A 24,101-nucleotide genomic window follows, 5' to 3' on the forward strand; every position below is an offset into this window, starting at 1 on the left:
GCATACAAAACAACAATAAATCAATTTTTTAGGCAAAATAAGACTGCTAAACAAATCAATGGTGAATAATAAGATTGCAAAAAAAAGGATGACAGTTCATTCCATACAAATGATTTGAACCTTTATCGTCTATTATATTGAAATAAAATTATCATAAACCCTGCGGGGCAAATGTCTCAGTTTACTGAGTAAAAAGTACTGCCAAATATATTTACTCACAAAGGAACATTAATAAATCAATAATAAAAACAGCATTACTGTAGTTGGTTTTTTTTTTTTACTCTTTGAGGGCCCTCCCCCAGCTCCCAAACAAATATACAGAGACTTACACTTACTTATGAATGTCGACCTTATCTTAGCTTGTTTCTAGCCAGCTTTTCTAATTTAAATTTCCCTGTTTCTCTTCTACACTTTGCCTCTGAGGTTTTCACCTTTCTTTATTCTATATATCTTTCGTTCCTTCTTACTCCATGGTTGGATGTGTGGCTGGCTGCTGGCATCCTCCTATCATTCTTTTTTTATAGCTCTTTCTTGCTTTTAATTTTTTTCTAGATTTCTCCTATTTATTCTCTGTCTGCCAGTCCTGACTAGTTCTCTCCCCTGCCTAGATATTGGCCATTCCATAATTTTTTTATTAGAACAATCAGGAGTTTTTAGGCAGGGAAAGTAACATAGCTTCACATAGTTAAACAAATGTAACATAAAAGAATGCAACACATCTTTGCAACATTAAACAAACATTCCACAGCATAACAAATGTAACACATGTAAAACTAATAGTTCACAATGCATTACAAACAAAATATTAAAAATTTAAGTCATTAAATATTAACATTATTCTGCTTTATTAAAATATGTTTCACTAATATAACAGATACTGAAATGAATCAGCCCTCTTTATAATTTACTAGACAATATTCAGAAAGTCACTGTGTGCCAATCACAAGGTGCTTTATATCTTTTATTCATCCCATAATTATTATATAATGATAAATTATTAATTATTATTAATGGTGTTGTACCTATACACAGTTTAATAACAAATAAAATGAATTATAAAAAATTGATAACTCCAAGGAGCTGTATGTTGTTTACTTTTGTTCTTTTGTGGGGCCTGCCACCCAGATCCCAAAAAAAATCACACATGGAGACTTATTCTTAATTATAAATGCCCAGCCTTAGCTTGGCTTAGTGCTTGCCAGCTTTACTTAACTTAAATTATCCCATTTACCTTTTGCCTCTGAGCTTTTACCTTTCTCTATTTATGTACACCTTTCTTTGTTACTGTGTTGCTGGTTGTGTAGCTGAGTGGCTAGCCCCTGATGTCCTCCTCCTTCTCTGGCTACTTCCTTTTTCTCTTCTGGATTTCTCCTTCTATGTGTTTTCTTTGCCTGCCAGCCCCAGCTATCCTGTATCCTGCCTTGCTATTGGCCATTCAGTTTTTTATTAGACCATTAGGTGTTTTAGATAGGCAAAGTAACACAGCTTCACAGAGTTAAACAAATCTAATATAAACAAAAAACAACACACCTTAAAATAATATTACCTAACATTACCCGGTTTTAGTCTAGACAAAAACGAAAGGTTTTAAATTTAACATAGTAAAGACTGCATACAATAAGAACAATTATTAAGTAAAGATTACATTCACAATGTACCAAATTCAAATTCAATTGTGTCTGGTAAATTTAAAGAATGTACTCTATAATCCATCCTATCTTAGTAAATTTAAAAAATTTATACCTAATTTACTTTCTATCATATCTAAGAAAAACTGCAACTATAACTATCTAGTCTTCAACTCCATCAAAGGCTCCAAAAGGATATAATAGTTTTTAAGGAAATAAAAAGTGTCTTTCAAATAATTTCCAAAACTCTAGAAATAACAGAGACATGTGACTTCCTGAAGAGTCACCCAAAGTTCCTCTGAAACATTGGGGCATCCATCTTCAGCCTACAGGCCCATTCTTATCTGGCAGACTTTTCAATGAAGCAGGAAATTTGAAAGACTCTCCAATATTGGCAAAGTTTGTCAGTCACTTTCCTCTGTGTGCTTCAGAATGTCTGGCAGTTTCTTGTGTGAAGCAGGAACCCTGAAGGACCATCCCTCCTTGTTTTGGCAAAAAGTTCAATAGTCACTTACCTGTGGGTCCTGCATTTCCAGTTTATACAACATACTGTCAATCAGCCCAGGCAAAAGCAACTTCTTGGCCAAACGTCTAGCCTTGCAACAATAAAAGAAACCTTCGTAAGGAGTTTCTTCAATGCCTATCATCTCTGAAGGAAATAGGTGCTGCCAGGAACAGATGTGTCTTTTTGTCATGAAAAACCTTAGGTTAACAAAATATTTTATATGTCATGTTCTGTAGGTCTTTGAAGTGTTTGAAGAGCATTTATCTATCTAACATATACCTATTTAACCTAGAAAATATATCTAATGTGACTACAAGCTTGATTATTGTGAAAGTACTACTAACCTCATTTCTTATTTATACATTGCATTTTAAAATGAGCTGCATAAGAACAATACCACAAACAAGAGTATAAATACATATACAATGTAACAAAATATACTTTAAATTTATATCAATATAACCAAATTCATGCCAATGAAAATTATCTGAGATTAATAGTTTTGTTTTAGTTTAAAGTAGATGCAATAATCTACCCTTTTATCTTATCATTCCTATATTCCCCTAAATGTAATAAACATTCATCACCCACCAAATAACTAAAGGTCATCTACCCACCCCCAACTCTTGGGAATGTGGGTATCTTTTTCTCCAAACTGTTTCCTGTTGTCTGTAGATAGATCATCTTTTAGGATCCCAGAGGAAAAAAAAATTGAGATAATGGCTAAGTACTGGGAAGATCAGCTATAACTTTTGTTGATAGATATCACCTGTCAAGATTCATGAGGTCTCACCTGATCAAACCTGATTCATATGAACCTGAAATGAATCCACAGCCTCCTGTTTCCTGTGGAAACAAAAGCAAAACCTCTTCTCCAAAGCATTTTTGATTTCCATTGCCAATATATATATTTTATTTCATTTTTACAGTTAAGATAGCCCTAAAGTATACAGATTGGTTCAATTTTGCAGTGTTGTTCACTGTTCCATGTCTCTTTGCAGCTGTTGTTTGCTTATCATCAATAAAAAAAATGTTCAAAATCACACAGTAACATACAGGATCCAGACTCTCTGTGTATTTCCCACCCTGTATGACTTTTTTAAAAAACTCTTAAAGACTTTATTTTATTTTTAAACTATTTAATTTTTTTCTATGACTGCCCATATCCCTTTTCTTTTCTTAAACCTATGCACATTGTAAAACACACACTGGAACCTGTTTAGAGAGTTTTCTGTCTGGACCTCTGATCCTGCAGATCTTTTAGCCTTTTTTATCTGCATGAGCAAAAAAACTGCTAAGCTACGTCTGCATCCTCTGAGTGCTCTATCTGCTGGCTCCACCTGCTTATAAGTTTGTGAGAGCTAAGCCTAAAGCTTTTGGGCTGGTTGGTCAGAGGTGGATGACCAGGAGCTTCCTAGAGCTCTGAAATACTAATGCTAGTTCTGTGGCAGCCATTTTTACTTAGTTTTTATTTTTTATTTTTTTTTTATCTATTTATTTATTTATTTATTTATTTTTTTGTTCCTGATTACCGTACTAGCTTCTCAAAGTTTCACCAGCAGGCATAAATCCTTAAAGGAGCTTTATTCTCATTTTTTCCCAAGCTTTCTCAGGCCCTATGGAAATTCAAAAGCCCCACATTGGGCACTAAAATCTTGTTTGTTTTTGCTCTTTTGGGAGGTCTGCCACCTAGCTCCCAAATAAAATCACACACAGAGGTTTGGCTTGGTGCTTGCCAGCTTTACTTAACTTAAATTATCCTATTTACTTTTTGCCTCTGAGCTTTTACCTTTCTCTATTTATGTACACCTTTCTTTGTTACTCTGTTGCTGGTTGTGTAGCCCCTGATGTCCTCTGTCTTTTCTGCCTACTTCCTTTTTCTCTTCTGGATTTTTCCTTCTATGTGTTTTCTCTGCCTGCCAGCTCCAGCTATCCTATATCCTGCGTTGCTATTGGCCATTCAGTTCTTTATTATTAGACCATTAGGTGTTTTAGATAGGCAAAGTAACACAGCTTCACAGAGTTAAACAAATGCAACATAAACAAAAGTAACATACCTTAAAATAATATTCCCCAACTGTTGTAACCTTGCAAATGGCAATATATCAACTTCTGTGTGCCTTCATGTTATCACTAAATGCCATCTTTCAGATGTGTTTTATGATTCCCTTGCTTCCATCTGAATATTTTATTCTTGTTTAATATTCTTCATTTTATTTCTCATGAATAAATAGTTGATTTATTCCCTTTATATGCTAATATTCTATGAAATACATATGGAACAATCTACTTTTTACTCTGAGGTTATTATAAATATTTATTATTTATGTTTTTATTATGTGTTTTGGTAAATGGCCTTCATTAATTTTTTGTTTGTAATATGTAACTTGGTTTATCTTATTCAGTTGTTTCAAATACTTTATGTACTTTTAACATATTGCAAATGTAGACTGCACATACTAACACTCTGGTATTTTTATCACTGTCATCATTGACTATTAAAAATATTTACTCTATGTCTTTCATTTTATGTTCATATTTATATAAATTATAAGAAATTCACATATACATAGTATATATTAATACATGTCAATATATTTTCATATATATTTGTATTTTTTTTCTTCTCAGTCTACTTAGTGTTGTTCTTATGTATATCTGTTTAGTACTTGCCATTTGGGATTTGATAATTTATCAGAAGAGTCATCCCTTGACATTCTTTCCATCTCAAAGACATTCTCAGAAGTTCCAAAGTATCTCTTCATCTAGGAGTGGGGCCTTCTGACTTCCCCTATTTACTTTACCATGTCAACTGATATTGTCATTTTTTAAGTCTTGTTTGGGCATGCATGCTATTGAGATTTCATAAGTGTAGTATCAATGCCTTATCTAGAAGACTCAATCTTGCAGGAGCCTTCCTGAAATACTCTCATGATCTTTCCTCCCTACTCTGCACTGTTCCCTGAGCTTTAGGGGTAGGAGTTGTGTTGTGGATGCCTCAGTTGCAGATGGCACTATGAGGTCAGTTATTCTTACATTTTGATTAGTAGTAGATTTCTGTGATGGTCTCCTTTTGCTGAAGAAAGAAGGGTCTTTGTTGCAGAGTGAAATATTCACTTCTCTGTGGATACAAAGATAGATCATTTATAAAGGTGGCAGCAGTAGGTTTTCCTCTATGCTTTCACTAGCCATAAGTAATTGGCAAGGTCAACATTAACAGGCATGGATTCTCTCTTACTGAGTGGGCCTTCATTCCAACTATAAAGTGGTTGGTTACATACAAGATATGAATACGTCTATTGAACCCTTGGGGTATCTTACCATGCTGGTCATTGATGGAAGTCATAGGCTTCACACCCTTGGGAAGGACTATTATTTGCTTTTCTCCTTCAGCAACTTGTACAGCATGTTTGGATACTATTGGAGCTAGTCCTTAGAAAGGAGCCTTCCTTGTTAGTTCCAGCTAGAGTCTTTTAAGTCCTTTGTTCATAGTATGTGGTGTCATGCCCAGAGTCTGAAATTTTTCTTCACTTTCCAAGAAAACTATAGTATCTACAATTCCTATTTCAATATCCTTTTTTTTCTATTTCATATCTATTTCTTGATTATGTATCCATTGGTTCATCTTATTTCTGAAACAAACAGAATCTTCACTTTAAATATAAGTGTTTATGTATTGTATTTCATAGCTTTCTTTGTTTTTGTTGAAGTATATGGTATATTCTTACAATGCATGAGACAGTCATCCTAACTAAATCATCTCTGACTCTGCTTCTAATGCTTCATTTCCTTATCATTTTTGTATGGCTCTGGTGCCTGCCTTTGTGTATTTAATCTTGCCTGCCTTTATGTGTTTAATAGCTTTAACCTTATTTAATAATTGATCCTATAAATTTTTTGAATATTTTTTCTTAATAATTTTATTTTATGTTTAAATTTTGGAATGAAATTTTATTTATCTTGAATCTTGATCATTAGAAGCCATTTGGAGTCTGGAAGATTTATTTGTTTTCATTTTTCAAATATGCTAAAATGTTAATTAGTGTGAAGGGAAATGGGGAAACAATTGATGATCTTCTATTATTAGATAAAATTCTATAAAAACATTTCCACAGGTAAAGATGAATACTCTCCATAACTTATGATAAGGTGAATAGGTTTGATGTTAGGCAATTATGGGTCCATGTTTTAGTGCCAGTACAGAATAAGTAAAGGAACAAGAAAGGGTTTATATCTTTCATTTAGAAATTACTCATTTCCTTAATTTATTTATCAAAAGTATTCAGGACTTTAGTTGAAGTGAAATAATGCTATGACACCTGTGACATGGTCATTGCTGTGTTTGGTCATCTGTATAATTTATCATTTGAAAGGATGCTGGCTGTGTAGAAAATTCAGGAGCATCAAGGGAAAAGAATTCATAAAGTAAAATTATGTGTTCATGTATATTTTCACATTTCTTTCATTTTTTTTCTCTTTTGGGGTAAAAAAAAGATATCCAAATTATGCTTCTGAATTTATAAGTTTATTGTAATTTTAGGTTGCAAACTTGTATGTCTTAAAAGATGCAATATGAATTCCCTAATATCTCATTTCCCATGACCTAATGTCTTTTCAGTACAAATTAGATACAAAACCATGACTAAGTTACTTCAAATTCAGCAATAAGTGACATGTTAGTGAGAAACCATACAGTGGCTTCTAGTCCACCACCATGATGTACAGCCTATGATTTTTTTCCAGCTGTACTATGTGGGTCAAATGTCTACTAGGCTGCTTTGAGCTAGCTTTTGACTAGTCTTCCTTTCCGTGAACACAATGGTGAGTCTGGAGTCATGCTCGTCTAAAGCTTTCCATTGTTACTAATAACAATGTGTGTTCCTCATCAACCAATTCCTTACAAAAAAGCACTAGGAATAATACTAATACTGACAATTGCTTGTAAATCCTGTGGAACACTTAACAAGTCATGAGCTCCCTTTATGAAGTAAAACGCTAGACATGGTGACAGCCAACCCACATGATCATCTCCCAATCCTCCTGTTACCAAAACTGCTAGTTGTGAGCTGCCATCTTAAGAATGGAGCTCAGCTGCTCATAAAATCCTGTCCTAATGAGGAATTCCTGAGCTACTGACAAATGATCTTTATGCTTCCAACTTAGTAGAGAAAAAAAAATGGCTTGACATGATGAAGTACTCTAATCGATTTTAGCATCTCTTTTGTTGTCAAAAAACCTATTAACCTGTGGAGAGCTGTGGCCTTAAAGGCCAACGAGTCAGCACTTCTGACCAAGGAAGACCCATATTTTTGTTTGGCATTTTTTCTCAAATTAAAGGAGTAAGAAAAAAGTACTTTTTCTTTCCCATTTCATCAATAGCATGCTTTTATGTCCATCCTTTCTGATTGCCCATTCTGTAGTAAAATAGTTTTCAGATGGTTCAATGTGCTCTGTGTGGTATTTTTCTGCATCATAGATACTTTCTAGAATATTATATTCTTAGAGTATTGCTAGCTGTCACTGGTTTTCCTCTTTAGCTTCTCAAAACATTTTTTGAACAAAAGAGATGTTAGATTTTCTCCAGACACCTTATATCAACCAATGTTATTTTTCCAAAGGTTATATAAAATTATTGTTTAAATCAGGACTCATAATACTATAGATTTGGGGTTCGATGGTAGAACAATTTCTATATTTGAACTATTAAATGAAAAAGTATTTGACAATTTCTTCTGAAAGTCATCTTTTAAAATTCTTAAGAAACTATCAAATAATTCAAAATATTCAAAGTTCTGTATTTTAGGATGCATCCCCTTGTGAACACTTAAAGTATCAGATCAGAAAACCATGCCACAAAACAAAAACCAAAACCAGAAATCTGCACCTTGAAAGGGACAAACTCAGGCTGACATAAAGTTATCTTTTTTTCCTCTTTCTGGCTTTCATTTTTCATTTTCATCACTGATATACTTTCTGGCACTGTTATCCCAACATTTTTCTATCGAAATGTTCCATGTTTTCATCTCCTCTTTGTCGTTACTTATGGAGAGTTATTTTCATAAATGTCTTCATATCCACAGGCTACCTTTAAAACACTATAATTTGTTAAGAGCATTGTGGTCATCCATTAGAGGTTTTATTAATTGCATGATGTTATCTTTAACAAAATTAAAATAAGGAAAGTCTGACATAGTTTTACTGATTCTATGATAGCCAATTGTATGTCAGAAATGACTTGCACAAACATTGAACTTCGTTGAGCCTGTACTTGATATTTGCCTTTAGTAAATAGGCCTAAGGCCAGTTTACACCCAGCATGAGAAATATGCATTCCCTCAACATCAATGAAAAAAATCACCTAAATATTGAAAAAGAAATTATCAAATGAAATAAATGTACGTTATTTTATTGTTAAACCCCTTGAAAGAAAAAAGTCAGCTCTTACATCATCACAAAAGAACTAGGAAGACATGTTTTTTTCCTACCCCTTGTTCTTAAGGCTTGGTGCCTGACAGAGGAAAGGTCTGCCAACAGGGTTGTACCAAACACATGCACGAATGTGAAGCAAATACCACCGTGGAATGCTGCTTGCTGGCTTGCTACCCTTGGCTTGCTCAGACTGCTTTATTTGATGTCCCATAGACTTGCCTATAGGCAATCTGATGGAGGTGTTTTCTCCACTGGTGTTCCCTCTTTCCCGGTGACTCTAACTAGTATCAAATTGATAAAAATATAAGATTGTAGTAAAGCAATTAAATATCCCCATGGCAGAGAACAAGAGTTCTTTTCTATACAACTTCTCCAATATTTTTTCTCAGAGTTATTGATGACAACTCTTCTGATGGGGTAAAATGATATCTAAAGGTGGTTTTTATTTGTATTTCCTAGGTTGTACTGGTTGGTTTTGTTTTTCAACTTGATACAAGTTAGAGTCATCAGAGGAAGGAGCCTCATTTGAGGAAATGACTGGATGAGACCCAGCTGTAAGGCATTTTCTCATTTAGTAATCAGTGGGGTGGGGGGGAGGACCCAGCCCATGGTGGGTGGTGCCATCTCTGGGCTGTTGGTCCTGGGTTCTATAAAAAGGTGGACTGAGCAAGCCCTGGGAAGCAAGCCAGTAAGCAGCTCCCCTCCATGACCTCTGCATCAGCTCCTGCCTACAGGATCCTACCGTTTGAGAGAGAGGGAAAGAAACAGAGAGAAAACACAAGATAGACTCGGGTGGGCCTGGATCCTTATCCACCGGCCCAGAACTTTATTCCAAAGGTCCATTTATAACAGTGCCAAGGGGTAGAGAAAAGACCTCCCCCTTGCTAGTTACAGTCTCCTGGTGCCCAGGCCTGTGGTCCAATCAGCCTCTTATGTAGTCCTGCTGGGTACAGCCACTAGGAAACCTAGTGGGCTACAACAACCTAATAAACCCTTTCCTCTCCATCTTGCAATTTGGTCATGGTATTTTGCTGCAACAATAGAAACTCTAACTAAGACACCTAGTTATTGACCATTTATGTTTCTTTTTTCCTATTTTTATGAAATTTTAAACTATCTCTTTTTTATTTACTTGCCCATTTGCTGATTGGCAGTTTTATTTCCTTGGTACTGAATTTTGACAATTCTTTGAAAATTCCGGATATTAGCCCTTTGTTTGAAATGAAGCTGGCAAAATTTTCTCACATTACATGGCTGCCTGTTCACCCTGCTGATTGTTTCCTTTGCTTTGCAGAAATCTTTATTTTCCTGCAGTCATATCAGTTGACAGTTTGGAATAGTTCCTGTGTTATTGGGGTTCTGCTCCAAATATTTTGCCCACCCCAATATACTGAAGAGTATTTCCCTATGATTTCCTCTGAAAATATCAGTGTTTCACGTTTCCAGTTAATACAATAATTGTGGATATAAGTTTAGATATGTCTAAAAAAATTTACAAGTGTGACTACTATAGGACCCATCATATCATTCCTGGTATATAACCAGAAAACACCATGCCTTACAATAGACATATTAGCACACCTCTATCTATTGATGCTTTATTCAATATAGCAAAGAACTATAATCAACCTAGTTGTTTATATTCATCAACAGATAAATAAACAGTGAAAATTATGAATATATGAATAATATTCAGCCCAGAGAAAATGGAACAACAAAATTTTCCGAAAAATGCATAAGCTAAGTGAGATCAGATAATCCGTTTTTTTCTCAGCATTTAAACAACCATGAGTCTCTGTGTTCACTACAACTCATTGTAAGAGTCTTCTCTGAAAGATTGAGAGCAGCTTTTATCTGAGTGTAAGCATAGATACTTATAAAGCAGTTTGTTATTATGTTGATATAATTAAAGATCAGTAATAACTTTCCCATCTGTACCGATGACCCACCCAGGCTTTATTTGTCAGCCTGCCATATGCACAGTATGGAACATGGGTTCTCCTATATGAAAGGGGACCTCAAATTCAATCAGAGGGCAGTTTTTATCCCTAACAAAATGAAGCCGCTCTTGTGTTATACAAGTAGGCACTTCTCACCTGGCAGTTTTTCCTTCTGGTTCATAAGGTTCACAGCTGGGGAATTCCCATGAGCTATTTTCTTACTTGCCAACCTCCTGTGGTTTGAACTCTAACCCTCATGAAGACAATTATGAGCTCAGTACCAGCTTGTTTCTTTATATCTTTCAACCATGGTATCTCCCTCTATGCTTAAATCTTTCTAACCATTTAATCATTTTCCTTTATCTATGTTCAATTATCCTGCCTCATTTAAGACTACCTCTGCACCCCTAGGGCTCTTTTTTGTTTCCAGGATTCCAGGTTACTGTATGTGAAAAGAAAGAAAGAAAGGAAGGAAGAAAGGAAGGAAGGAAGGAAGGAAGGAAGGAAGGAAGGAAGGAAGGAAGGAAAATTAGAGTTTGAAACCAGGATCTGATCATGTGAGAGAATGTGTTTGTCTCTCTGGGTCTTAGTTATTTCACTCAATGAAATTTTTCCAGTTGTCTCCATTTCCTAGAAATTTCATTTTTTTACAGTTGAATAAAATATAACCAAGGAAATTAAAGACATCTATGATGAAAAATATAAGGCACTGAAGAAATTAATTGAGAAAGACACTAGAAGATGGAAAGATTTTCCTTTTTCATGGATTAGAAAAATTAATATTGTAAAAGTGTCCATTGTACAAAAGTATCCTATAGATTCAATGGAATTCCAAAGCTATTCTTCAAAGATAAAGAAAACACACGTACAAACAGACACATAATAATCTCAACAATATTGTGGAAGCAGTAAAAAATAAGAATATTAAAAGCAACTTTGGGCCAGGCAGTGGTGGCTCATGCCTTTAATCCCAGCATTCAGGAGGCAGAGCCAGGTGGATCTCTGTGAGGTCAAGGCCAGCTTGGGCTACAGAGTGAGTTTCACAGAGCTACACAGAGGAACCTTGTCTCAAAACAAAAACAAAAACAACAAAAAAGTAGAAAAACAAAACAAAAGAAAACAAAAAAAAGCAACTTTGACCAAAACCTGCTGCTGCTGGCAATATCACCACTTCTGACTTGACACTATAGTAAAAAGCCATAGTAACAAAAATGTCAAGGTACTGGCAGAAAAACAGAAATATAGATCAATGGAAAAGAAGAGAGGAAGAGGTGAGTCAGATATAAGTGTACATAACTACAACTACATGATTTTTTTTTACAAAGTTGCAAAACATTTACATTGGAAAAATATACAGCATGTTCAAGAAATGGTGGTGGCAAACCACATACACAGAAAGCTTTGTCCCTCACTTGGAAGAAAACTCAACTCCAAATGAATCATGAATCTCAACATAAGACCTAATTCTATAAAGCTGCTAGAGAAAAATAGGAAGCACATTTCAACATATAGGTATAGGCAATAATTTTTCAAATAAGACTCCAGTAGTACAGGCAATAAGTAGTACGGGCCCAACAATCTTCAACTTCCCAAGAAACTAACAAGTTTCCAGACAGCCAAAGAGATGTTCAGCCATGAAAAGAGGTAGCCCAAAGAATAGAAAAGAAACTTTGCTAACTATATCTAATAGTGATTTGTAAATAAAATATAAGAAGAAACAACAAGAAAATCGCCAATAAAACAACCTAATTAAAAAAAAAAAACAGGCTACAGAGTTCTGAAAATAATAAATACAAATGGCTAGGAAACTTTTAAAAAGCATTCAACATCTGTGTTGTGTTAGTTGCTTTTCTGTTACTATGATAAAACATCATGACTCATGAAATTTATAGAAGAAAAGTGTTAAGTGGAGCATCTTATGGTAGAGAGTTAGAGTTCACAAAATTGGAGCAAAGCCATTGTGGCAAGACAGCTGAGAGCTCACATCTCTTGGCAGAGAACATGCACTGAGAATAGGGGGAGGCTTTTGAAACCTTAAGTTGTTCTCCAGTGGGACACCTTCTTCTAAAAGACCACATGTCTAAGTCCTTCCACAGCAGCCACCAACTGGGGACCAAGTAATAAAATGCATGAGCCTATGTGGGGGCCATTCTCATTTAAGCCAGCATGCTTGTCCACTAAGAAAACACAGGTTGAAACTACATTATGGTCTCATCTCATCCTAGACTGAATAGGAAAAAAAAACAACACAGTAATAGCTATTAATTGTCTGTAGCTCTCCATCTATCAGGGAGCCATTAAGAGATTCCCCAACCAATGTTAGCATGTTGACTAGAATTGTCACTATTCAGGTATAGTTTAATCCCATATTCTTGGGATTTCATGGGTGTGGCTTCCCTGCCATACATAGAAGACAACATCTCCAAACTGACAACCTGGTACTGTGGCTATTAACAATTTTTCCACACCCCTTTTAGCAATTTTCCCTGAGCCTTAGGTATAGGGGTTGTACTATAGATGTATTAGTTAGGGATAAGGCCCTAAGTAGCCATTCTATCCTCTATGGTTAGCATTAAACACAAATAAGAACAACACTAAAGGGATTTAGTAAGCTATAAGAGGGAGAAGAAGGGAGGAATTATTTAAATACAGTACTAGTATATTAAATTGTATATATAAACAGATATGTTTTTAAAAGAATACCAGTAAGAAGAAATACTGTGTAGATGTAACCAACCATCTTATTAAATAAGAAACACAGAACCAATGTAAAAGAGAAAGCCAAGAGGTCAGAGCTCAGAGCTAAAACCCTGCCCTTATTCCTGTGGTGTTCCTACCTCTCCGAAAGAGAGCTACTTTCTGTGTGTTTTTAATATAGTCTTTCTGTTCTGCCTTCTCATTGGTTGTAAACCCAAACACATGACTGCCTCGTCACTGCCTGTAAGTATAGCCCTCCAGGACTTAAAGGCGTATGTCTCCAATGGTGGCTGTATCCCTGAACACACAGAGATCTACCTAGCTCTGTCTACCAAGCGCTGGGATTAAAGGCGTGCGCTGCTGCCACCACAGCCACCGCCCGCCGCCGCCGCCGCCGCCGCCGCCGCCGCCGCCGCCGCCGCTACCACCACCACCACCACCACCACCGCGCTCTTGCTATGGCTCTAATAGCTTTGACCCCTGGGCAACTTTTTTATTAACATACAATGAAAATCACATTTCAGTACAAATAAAATACCACCATAATATTGCTCATGTATATGGGGGAAGGGAGCCTTTATACACTGTCAGTGAAAGGAGGAACTAGAGAGGACCTTTGGAAATTAGTCTGGATGTTTCTGAACAAAGTAAAATTAAAGCTACCATATGTCCCAGCTATTCTACTCTGATCATATACTGAAAATACTCTATATCCCAATACAGGCAACCCTGCATATCCACAGTCACTGTGGCCCAATCATAATAGCTAGAAAATGGAAGTGGATGACATATTCATTAACTGAACATAAGCTATACCAATAAAGAAAATGTCGTACACTAACACATTTGTATAGTCTTCATTTGTGAAGAAATATATTTTATTTCAAATTATTTTACTTACCATCCCAGCAAATTGAACCTGAAATGCAAGGATCCCAGTAGGAAACCTTCAAGCTTGAGAAATAAAGGCAAAATACGTAAGACATTCAACACAGCACTTTTTAATGGACAATAGACCCGCTTAGTAAGTTCTTGGATGGCTGATTTAATTATTCCATGTACATATACAGCAATACGCAGCTATTGATAAAAATTATTTGAGCTGTAATAGCTGACTTTTAGAGTATTAGATGAAGCATTATTGAGAGAAATGGAACATACAGAAAAAAGTGTCAAACTTACTTTTGAAAAAATAATGACTGTTATTGTATTAATCTATCGATGATTGTGGATAACAGATAATAAATATGCATATTACACCATTCATTATGTTTATACAGAAGGGAAAGAGTAAATGAGAACTGTGGATGTGGTAAGGCTGGGTACTTAAAACCTTTATCATTACATAAGACATGTAAAATGTAGTATTTTTAAATTCATGAAATAATGGATACTGCTTTGAAATAAAGAAGGGACATGCAGCTACAGCATCATTGGTAGTATACAGATCAATTCACATTGTATTTTGCCAATGTACTCTTGAAGCTTATTTTAGCTATGCAAGGAGAATTAACTTCATTCTTTTTGCAATTATTTAATTGTTTAACATTACACACAATTTGCATTCCATGTGAATTTATTCACCTATTATCAGCAAGAAAAATCAATAGTGAAATTCCTAAATTCTGTTACTCATTGCTGTATAGCTAATGTTACATAATGTTTGCTCCAGTATGTACTGTTATCTTATTTACCCTAGGAGCATCACTTGTTACAAAATAAGATACTGTGTATGGATTTCTGTTTTGTTTATAAATATTCATTTTTAATTAAAAATAAATTATTTTTCATACAGCATATTGTTTAGAGTTTTCCCTCCCCCAACTCCTCCGGGATTCTACCCGATCCTCCCCACCACCCAAATTGATACTCTTTCTTGCTCTGTCTCATTAGAGAATAATCTGGCATCTAGAAAATTAAATTAAAATAAAAACAAATAAATCTGACTAGGACAAAACAAACAAACAGAAGAATAAATAGCCAAAAAAGACAAGAAACACACATTATCATTTTCAAGATAAAATATCAGTGAGGAAATCTGAAGATAATATTATTGGAAAAGTTTGAAAAATATTATAAGCCACTGGTATTTGTTTTGTGTGTGATAACATTTTACTTTTGAACACAGCAAAACAATAAAGTGGAAATACAAGCATTATATGTTTATATATTATAAACACTTGTATATTATAATCATAGAGTATGTGAATGTTTTACGTTCCCTGCAAGTTATTCTTCCATGGAGAGCTCAAATTGATCAGAGATAGTAACAAATACTGTGAGTCAGATCAAATGGAAGACTTTTTCCTGACATATGTGTCTGTGTGATCAGAGTAGAAACTTCACAACTGAGAACAAGCTCCAAAATTGTTAGCCTTCATTTTCTTAACATTTACATCCAATTATATAGCAATGTGAAATGAGAACTCCACATTAGAAGCAAATCCTAGTTTTATTGAATCTTTGGTAGAGTATGGTGTTTCTTGCAGGGAGAATTTCTCAAGACCTACATTTTAGAACTTTACATGTTCAACATTTCAGTTTGCAATACACAACTACTAAAAGTAATTCAAATGCAATCTGTCATAAAGAAGTGATTTAAAAACTTGCAAACGACTTGAAGATTATTCACTTCTATTTTATAAACCCATGACATAGACCTTTTCAGAGAAGACACAATGCTTTTGAGGATGTCATGGAATAATGTGATAGTCTTCAGAGCCAGGAAACATGTTTCTGCCAGTCTTTCGCACAACTAAGATTGATAGAGTTGAGAAAATGAATGCTCCTTACCCTGTGTCTTCCGTCCCTTCTGTCCAGCTTATCTGGAATAGCTTTAGTTTCCCTTTCTTTCCTGGCACTTACTAATCAGGACCTTTTGCAGAAGCGTCTTGTTTTAAACAATCTGTTATAACCTCATAACCACAACCTCCCCCACACATATATTCACAGGATTTAATCCTACATGAAACATGATCCTAGACCCTTTAGGAAAGTGCCTTTGTGTATTCTGGACTTTGGGATGCCCCTTGCACATTGAGAGTGTTTCACTCTACTGCTGGAAATTTGGATGGAAATTTTATCAATCCTAAATTCTATCTACAGTGGAATAATTGTAATAAACTTTGGGCTTTAAGGTGAATACATGATACATAAGAAAAAAACTGGAAATAGGGGGCAAAGTAGTTTTCAAAATTTCAAAGGAGAAGAAATTGAACAAGGAAGATATTTCAAAATTATCAAATAGCCAAGAAAGGAAAAACAAAATTGTATTTGTGTGAGATTTAATTTTACTATGCCCAGATCTATGATTGAAAAAAGCAGATTTTTTTTTCAGAGAAACTAGACAAATTCACCATGAAATACAGTCAAACAATCACCATGATTTCTCTTTGAAAACTTTGCCATGAAGAGAAGAAATTGACGCAGGGGTTTTGAAGGATTTGATGCTCCTGGGAGGGAAGGTAGGACTTTTTTTTTTGAGACATTAATATTTTTTCATGAATGAGTGATTTGGGGAACATAGTCTTATAATTGGCCAAGACATTCTGCCTGCTGATTAGACCAGATTCTTGGGGAGCATATTAGAAGCAACGGCTTGCACAGGGATGTGAAGTAACCATAGGAAGCAATAACAGAAGCATGTTTCAGTTTAAATGGGAATGACCAGATGGGAAAGAATTCCCTCTAAGGAACAAATAATAACTACCAAATAAAGATTAAGAATGCCAAAGAATGTTTGACTATAGCTGAGGTAAGGCCAAAACTTTAAAAAATAGATGATGCCCCCATTGTATAGCTTTAGGAAAAAGGAGAGAGCTTATAAATACTTTTGTTTCTTGTAGAGAGAAAGGTGACAGCATGCATCTGATAGAAACTTCTATTTTTATCAGTGAAGCAGGGGAAAAGTAATATTCTGAGTACAAAGAAAGATGAGAAGGCCAGAGGTTTAGATAGCATACCCACTAGAGAACCACAATCTCTCTGGGAAATATAAAGGTCCTTTATGACCCTGAAAATCTTAAAATATGAAAAAAAAAAAAAAACCTCAGATTTTTTTTTCTGTAGAAATTTTCTTCTGCCTGTTTGTCTTGTAGCCATAGAACAGGGTTCTAATGTGGCTCACAGTAATTAGTTTCACCATGAATTTGGTGATAGTTAGTAGATAGATTTATGAAGAGATTTTGGAACAATTGTTCTCAGAGATGTTCATTTGTTGGGATAATAACATAGGTTCTGTTAAAAAGTATGAAGTATAGATTAATAAATCTTTGTTAATTAATGAACAAAGACTTGGGATTTTGGAGACTGCTGCAATGGGGGTGGGGTGGGAAAGGAGTGTTGGAATGGTTAAAATTAAGTTATGAGTAAGATCTGTCAAGTTGAGAGGCTGATTGTGCATAAATGACATTGGAGAGCTGAAACAAACTGCAGCTTTCACATCTGAGTATTTCTTTTATTTTTGTATGAGCATACCATCCTCTTTCTTAGTTTATTCTTTAGAAATGTTGATTATTCTCAAGAGAATAATCCTGTTTAGCAGTTGTCAGCTTAGTGCTGTGTAGTCAGATACTATGCATTTTCAAAAAAATACCATTATTATATATTAAAGCCCAAAGCATTATCCTTGGTTCTTATGTATTAGTGTAATTAGAAGCCAAATGTTGTACTTAAACTTCAGACTAAAACGACTTGAATGAATAAATCTTCTCAGGCTTTCATATGTTAATACAAACTTGAAAGTTACCTTTCTTAGTTGCTCTGATTTTGAACTCTTAGAAAGGGGCATGTATATGCAAGTCATGATCCAAGTAACTTATTTGCTTACCCAGTTCAAACCAGTTTCTTTATAACTGAGGATATCAAGCTAGTTAGAAGTGAGGGTATAGAATTAAAGAAAGGGCAGACAGTGTTTAAAAGATATCCAATGTTACAAAGGTGCTGATAGTAGTTAGTGATTATAGATGGAATCCCCACTGATCCTAACTCTGATTGTCTCTGTCTCTATTGAACAAATGAGAACAATATTTTGCCTACCCATCTGTCAGTTAGACGCCTTTTGCAGATTCTGTTGCTTTATTGGTCTGTGTAATTTATAGACTGAAATTAGCCCCAGCAAAACTTCATATTTCTCGCTGAGTCAACTCTAGAGGATAATTAGATCACTTTAATTTAATTTAACTGGGGGGTATGCTTCAAATGTAACCAAATCCTTATTTGTGAAAGATACATGACTTTGTTCATGAGCATCTATAAAGCATCTTTAGCAAAGAGCAAGGCACAAAGTACAGCCTGAAATTTTATTTTCCTTTTCCAATTTTCCTTTATTTGGTATAACATTGCATGGAGAAGTAAAAAAAAAAATCTAAGCAGTTACCTGTCAGTGGAGGGAAGATGAGTTTGGTCATAGGGCACATTCTAAAGAGAGTCTTACATTGGAAATAATTTGACATGGGCACGGTTTCTGGAAAGTGGCTGGCCAACCCCACTGGGTAGTCAGCCTCAAGCATAACACGAGATGATATAGGTACACTTTAGAATACTCTTTCCATTTCAAAATGACCTCTTATCCCTCCAGGGATTAAGTGCAGTTGTACTATGTGACACTGTCACTTTGGTCACAATTAATCAGGGAGAGACAGGCTGCTGTCTCCTGCTGGGCCAATCCTGCTGTGTCTCCAGAGAATTCTGGATTGAGATTCATAGACACTCTGGGACCCTCCACACATAGCTGGAATTACAAATTGTAAACTCAGGAACTGTGGGGTGCCCATCCACAGCCATGAGTGTGGTGAGAGGGGTGCATCATAGCATCTAAACACCAAGACAGACACTGGAGGGAAAAAGGAAAAACAAAAAAAAAACTTGAAGAGAATGGAGATGCATCTTGGTTGTTTAGTTCCTTCGTCCAATTCCTTCGAAGTAATAGTTGTCATTTTATGTTTCAACCTCAATTAATTCTTCCAGTTTCTGCTTAAATGAACTTCAAGGTATTTTATAAGCATCACATGGATTCTTTGATGTACTGTGCGATTCCCGTTGCCAGCTGACAGGCTGTTTTCAGCACATGTGTCCAAGTGCCTTAAGCAGAGTGAGGGCTTACATTGCACATCCAGGAAAGGCAAGGAAAATAACAACAGGGGGGTGGTCTTGGAACTTGCAACAAAATATGGTGTATCTAGCTTTACTGTGTTCTATTCCAATAAGCTATCTATTCATTGTTATTGATTCTGACTCTATCTACCACTATTGGTTTCAGAAAGGCATATTATAGGGGACTTCCTTTGCAAGTTTCATTATGATAAGCAACAATTAAAGAAATAGCTCCTTAATCTTTCATAGCATGTGTTGAGAGTTTTTGGCTTTGATTTGTTTTTGCCTTTCTTACTGTACCAAATCTGAGGGAATAATTTAAAATATTCTTATTTAGTTTTTTTGTGTATATGTTATTGACCAAACAAAAAAGAAGTGCTAATGGATATACAAAAACAGAGTCAATAATGACAGAACTTATTATTGCCAATTTGTTATTGGCAATTGTGGAATAACTGGTGGTGATTATAGCAGTAGTAGCAGTATAAGCAGTGTTTAAGAAGCACATATCTTGTGTTAATTAGACTGCTGCCAATTTATTTGTCCCATTGTTCTTGAGGTCACTATGTCAACTGCTATTAGCAATTACAGATGTAGAAAAATGTAGTGTTATTAATGATAATCTATAAAGCTATTTCTGATTTTATCATGCATTTAAGTTTATATTTTGATAAATGGATTCAAATATATATGGTCCACCCTTTAATTTTGACTTATACTCAAGATGTATTTTTTTTAGGCTTTTCACCTGCCACATGAATCCTCATGGAAGCATGCCACCACAATATTCTTTTTTTTTAATTAAGAAATGCTATTGTTCATTTTACATACCAATCACAGATCCCCCTCTTCCCTCCTCTCACCCCTCCAGCCTTCCCCCACCCACCCACCAACCTCCTATTCCCTCCTACAAGAAGGTAAGGTCTCCCATGGGGAGTCAGCAGAACCTGGTATATTCTTAAGTGTTTAATAAAGATCACAAAAAAGGCATTAGTGCAACCTTCAACAAAAAGATTAAGATGTACTTTGCCTCAGTACCAGCAAGCTAAACATTATTGTCTATGGAACAGAGGACCTATATCCTTTGTCATTTTTCTCTTCAATTTTTTAGAAAAATTCCTTTCTTTCTAATGTTAATTTTCTTTTCAAGGTATGACACCCTCTGATAGTTGAAAATGAATGACAATTTTCTCTAACTTCAGCGTGACTAGGTTGTTAAGATTATAAATGTGCATTCTCAGACACTTGAACATTGTTCACAAATTGGATTTTTGAAGTGTTGGCAATGTTCTTTTTGAGGGATTAATATCCCTTTCAATAGAGCTCAGGAGGAGGAGCCACCCAATGCAATATTCCACAGACTTTATCACACTTGGTTTTAAAGCTCAAGACCCTGATTTATCTGTGGAGCAATTTTTCATCCTTCTATCTTATATTTCTGCATTGCCAGCCAGGTCACACACTCCCAGTGCATAGCCAGAATTTGGTCTATGAATTCTCAATATGTTTTCATCCGTATTTTCATGTCAGGCCATCTTATTTCAAGGATTTCCAGACAAGAGCCTGAGTATAAATATTTTCCTTCACTTATCTTTACCTTGTAAGATCATTGGATAAGAAGAAAAAAAAAAAGTTGTGAATTTGACAGCAACTTAATCAAAGTTAGAGATGTCTGTTCCTTAGTTTTTCAAGGAAAACTCCACTTTTTTTTTTTTTTTTTCAGAGAAGACAACTCAGCTTTATACTGTGGGAGGAGTCTAGGGAATCATTTGGTCTTTGGGAGTCCTAGGTACTAACTATGATTTCTCAGAAAGTCTTTTGAACATACAATTTATATAACTGCTACTTAGATCTAAAGGGATTTCCTGTAGCACATAGAACCTAGGCTGTGATAGCAGGATTTGCAATGAACTGGCAGTTTATTCATATGACTCTTTTTCAAATGAATCATCTATTACTATTACTATTCTTTAAAGTTATGGCAGTAACAATATATTAAAAAAGAAGATATGAATTTGAAAGAGAGCAAGGTGGTGTATGGGAGAGTCTGGAGGGAGGAATGTGAAGGGGTAAATGTTATAATTTTGTTATAATCTCAAAAAGGACATTTATAAACCCTGTACTCATTCTGGTGTGTTTGTTTCTACATGCAGGTAATTAACTCATTTTCATCTTCAGAGGTATAAAGCCAGAGATCCTCAGAAAAAAAGTATAAACTTCAGAGGAACACGTTTTAATTATTGAAAAATAATTGAACTCTCATTCAAACAAGTATAATATTTCAAATGTTCTTCGAAAGAGAAGGGGCAAATAGAGAAGTATAAACACGTCAAGAAAAGTCTGTAGCTGTATGTGAGAAAAATTTAATTTGAATTGTTGTAAATAAATGCTTTATCTTCAAGTCATGATTTCATGTTACAAAGTAAAACAGTACGTAACTAACACAATTTGTTGACAGTAGCAAATATCTCCTTATTACTCTCTGATTATATTTTAAAAGCCTAGATTAAATATGTGGATATGTCATTTTTAAATTATTTCCTAAGTGAAATCACATCTGAGTAGGCTTAAAATCTATCTTAAATTAAAAATCAAACAAACAAAATCAAAACAAAAGCCCCAATAGTTTGTATAATTAATACATGCTTTCTGGCTTGACAAATAAGAGTTTTGATGAATAGATTATTCTTCATAATAATACACTCTATATGCAGACTTTGAGCACTGTGTAACTTTGGATTTAGATTAGTCATTAACATTGAAAAATACAAGTTTTTAAAAATCTGATATTTATGCAGCCAATCATATGCAACTGTTAATGAGAAAATATTGTTTTATTTACTTTTGGTCCCACATATACCTCTACTTTAACAAATATTTGTAACCTATATATGTATTTGAATGCATATATATGTAAAAATACAGTAAAATTACACTAGTTTTTTTTCCCCTTGGGCACTTAATTTCCCTTAGTGTTGTATTTATCAGCTTTTTATGTCATGAATGTTATTAGAAATATATTTATATATTTTACTTTTTAGATTTATCTAAATTACCAAATAGTCGTTTTGATAATTACAAAATAGTTGATTTGTTTTGTATTTCTTTGCATTTGTAAATTACCTATGGTAATTTTTCATAAGTCATATTTTGATATGTAATAACTCTTTCAAAATGGTTTTCTTGATACAGGATTGGAGAAAGATGTATCTATTTTTAAGACTTTCATTGAATATTTAAATATCTTTTAGAAAATGTGTGAAGATCAAAAGAGTCATTAGTATTTCTTCAATTTCAGTAGGACTCTGTAAATCACCAAAATTTCTTAAGAAAATTTTATATGGAGACTATAACTTTTACCAAATATTTTGAGATTTTACATTGTAGGACATATTAGGAACGTGCAGCTTGTTTTAGCAGATTAACTTTATATGACGTAATTCGTCGCTTATGGTTGTCTGCTTTCACTTGTATTTTCCCAATATAACATTTTGTTATTAAATTTAAATTGTTAGATGTTGACATTATTTAGTTAATTAATTATTATTATAAAAATTGTTATGATTATTCATACAAATGTTTATATACAACACACACACATTAATGGACATAGTACCAAACTGCCCTCTAAATATTCATATCTCTACTGATAAATTATTGTAGCTCTGCTCTCATACTTCAAAAGAGTTTCTTTTGTGTGTGTGTGTGTGTGTTGTTGTTGTTGTTGTTGTTGTTGTGTGTGATATATATATTCCTGGTACCTGTGAGCTACCCAGCCACATGTTCTGGACAAATTAACATTAGATACCTATGGAGTGAATCTTGGATAAAAATCAGAAAAAAAAGCAAAACACTTACTCTGTGACACCCATGTCATCCTGCACCCATAGACATATCTTATTACTACAATTACCCACTGGAACTTGACAGTAAGACCCTGTTGCTGAAGACACCAAGCATACACTTTTGTCACAGGACAAAGAGACATAAAGTTGCACTGACTAGGGAAGTTCCATCCCGTTGGCTAGTTTTCATAGTATAAAGGGCAGGGAGCTAGATGGGCTGCTAGAGGGGAAATGCTATAAACAGTAGTATCTACCCACAAGCACTGTGAACTTTTGAACTAAAGTAATGATAGATGTGGAAAATTCATTTAGTTTAATCCAGGCCTTCTGTGTGACCCTGTGTAAACTATGTGACCTTAGGTTCCAAATGATACTACCAATTGAAAGCTAGTGGGGTCACTGGGCAGGCACACAGCTTAGGGTAATGATTTCCCCCTTTTCCTTAATAATAATAATAACAAAATACTTCAGTAGTGAGGAATCCAGTGGCCTAGTCCATAGTATATATTCTGTACTTGGTATTATTAAACTTCTTAAAAATCCCAGAGTGAAAAAAGTATGTAAAGTGTGTGCTTATTTGTGTCTTTTAGAGTATGAACAAAGTATTGAGCCAACTTTTATACTTGGATGTGTTTATATAGAGGGACAATCTCTTAATCCTGATCAAAGTAGCCTCACTTTCTAGTGAATTGCAATGGAAATGGAGAAGTAATGACTGTAAAACATACTGAGAATACGTGCTGCTGAGTGCTCATCACTAAAGAAGATGTTTACAACTTCCTCTTTGTGGTCTGGATAGTGAAATAAAAAAACAATGTAAAGATGACAAGAATCAGAACCAGAGGAAAAGGGCTGAGGAATGCCATCTTCCAGGCAACAAATGACCATTGCAAATACAAATTCTCAACAACTAGATATTAAATGGGCTTCAACTTTTTCTTCAAATGGTTTTAACAAATATTAG

Source organism: Peromyscus maniculatus, chromosome 10, assembly GCF_049852395.1.
Source record: "Peromyscus maniculatus bairdii isolate BWxNUB_F1_BW_parent chromosome 10, HU_Pman_BW_mat_3.1, whole genome shotgun sequence".
Lineage (NCBI taxonomy): Eukaryota > Metazoa > Chordata > Mammalia > Rodentia > Cricetidae > Peromyscus > Peromyscus maniculatus.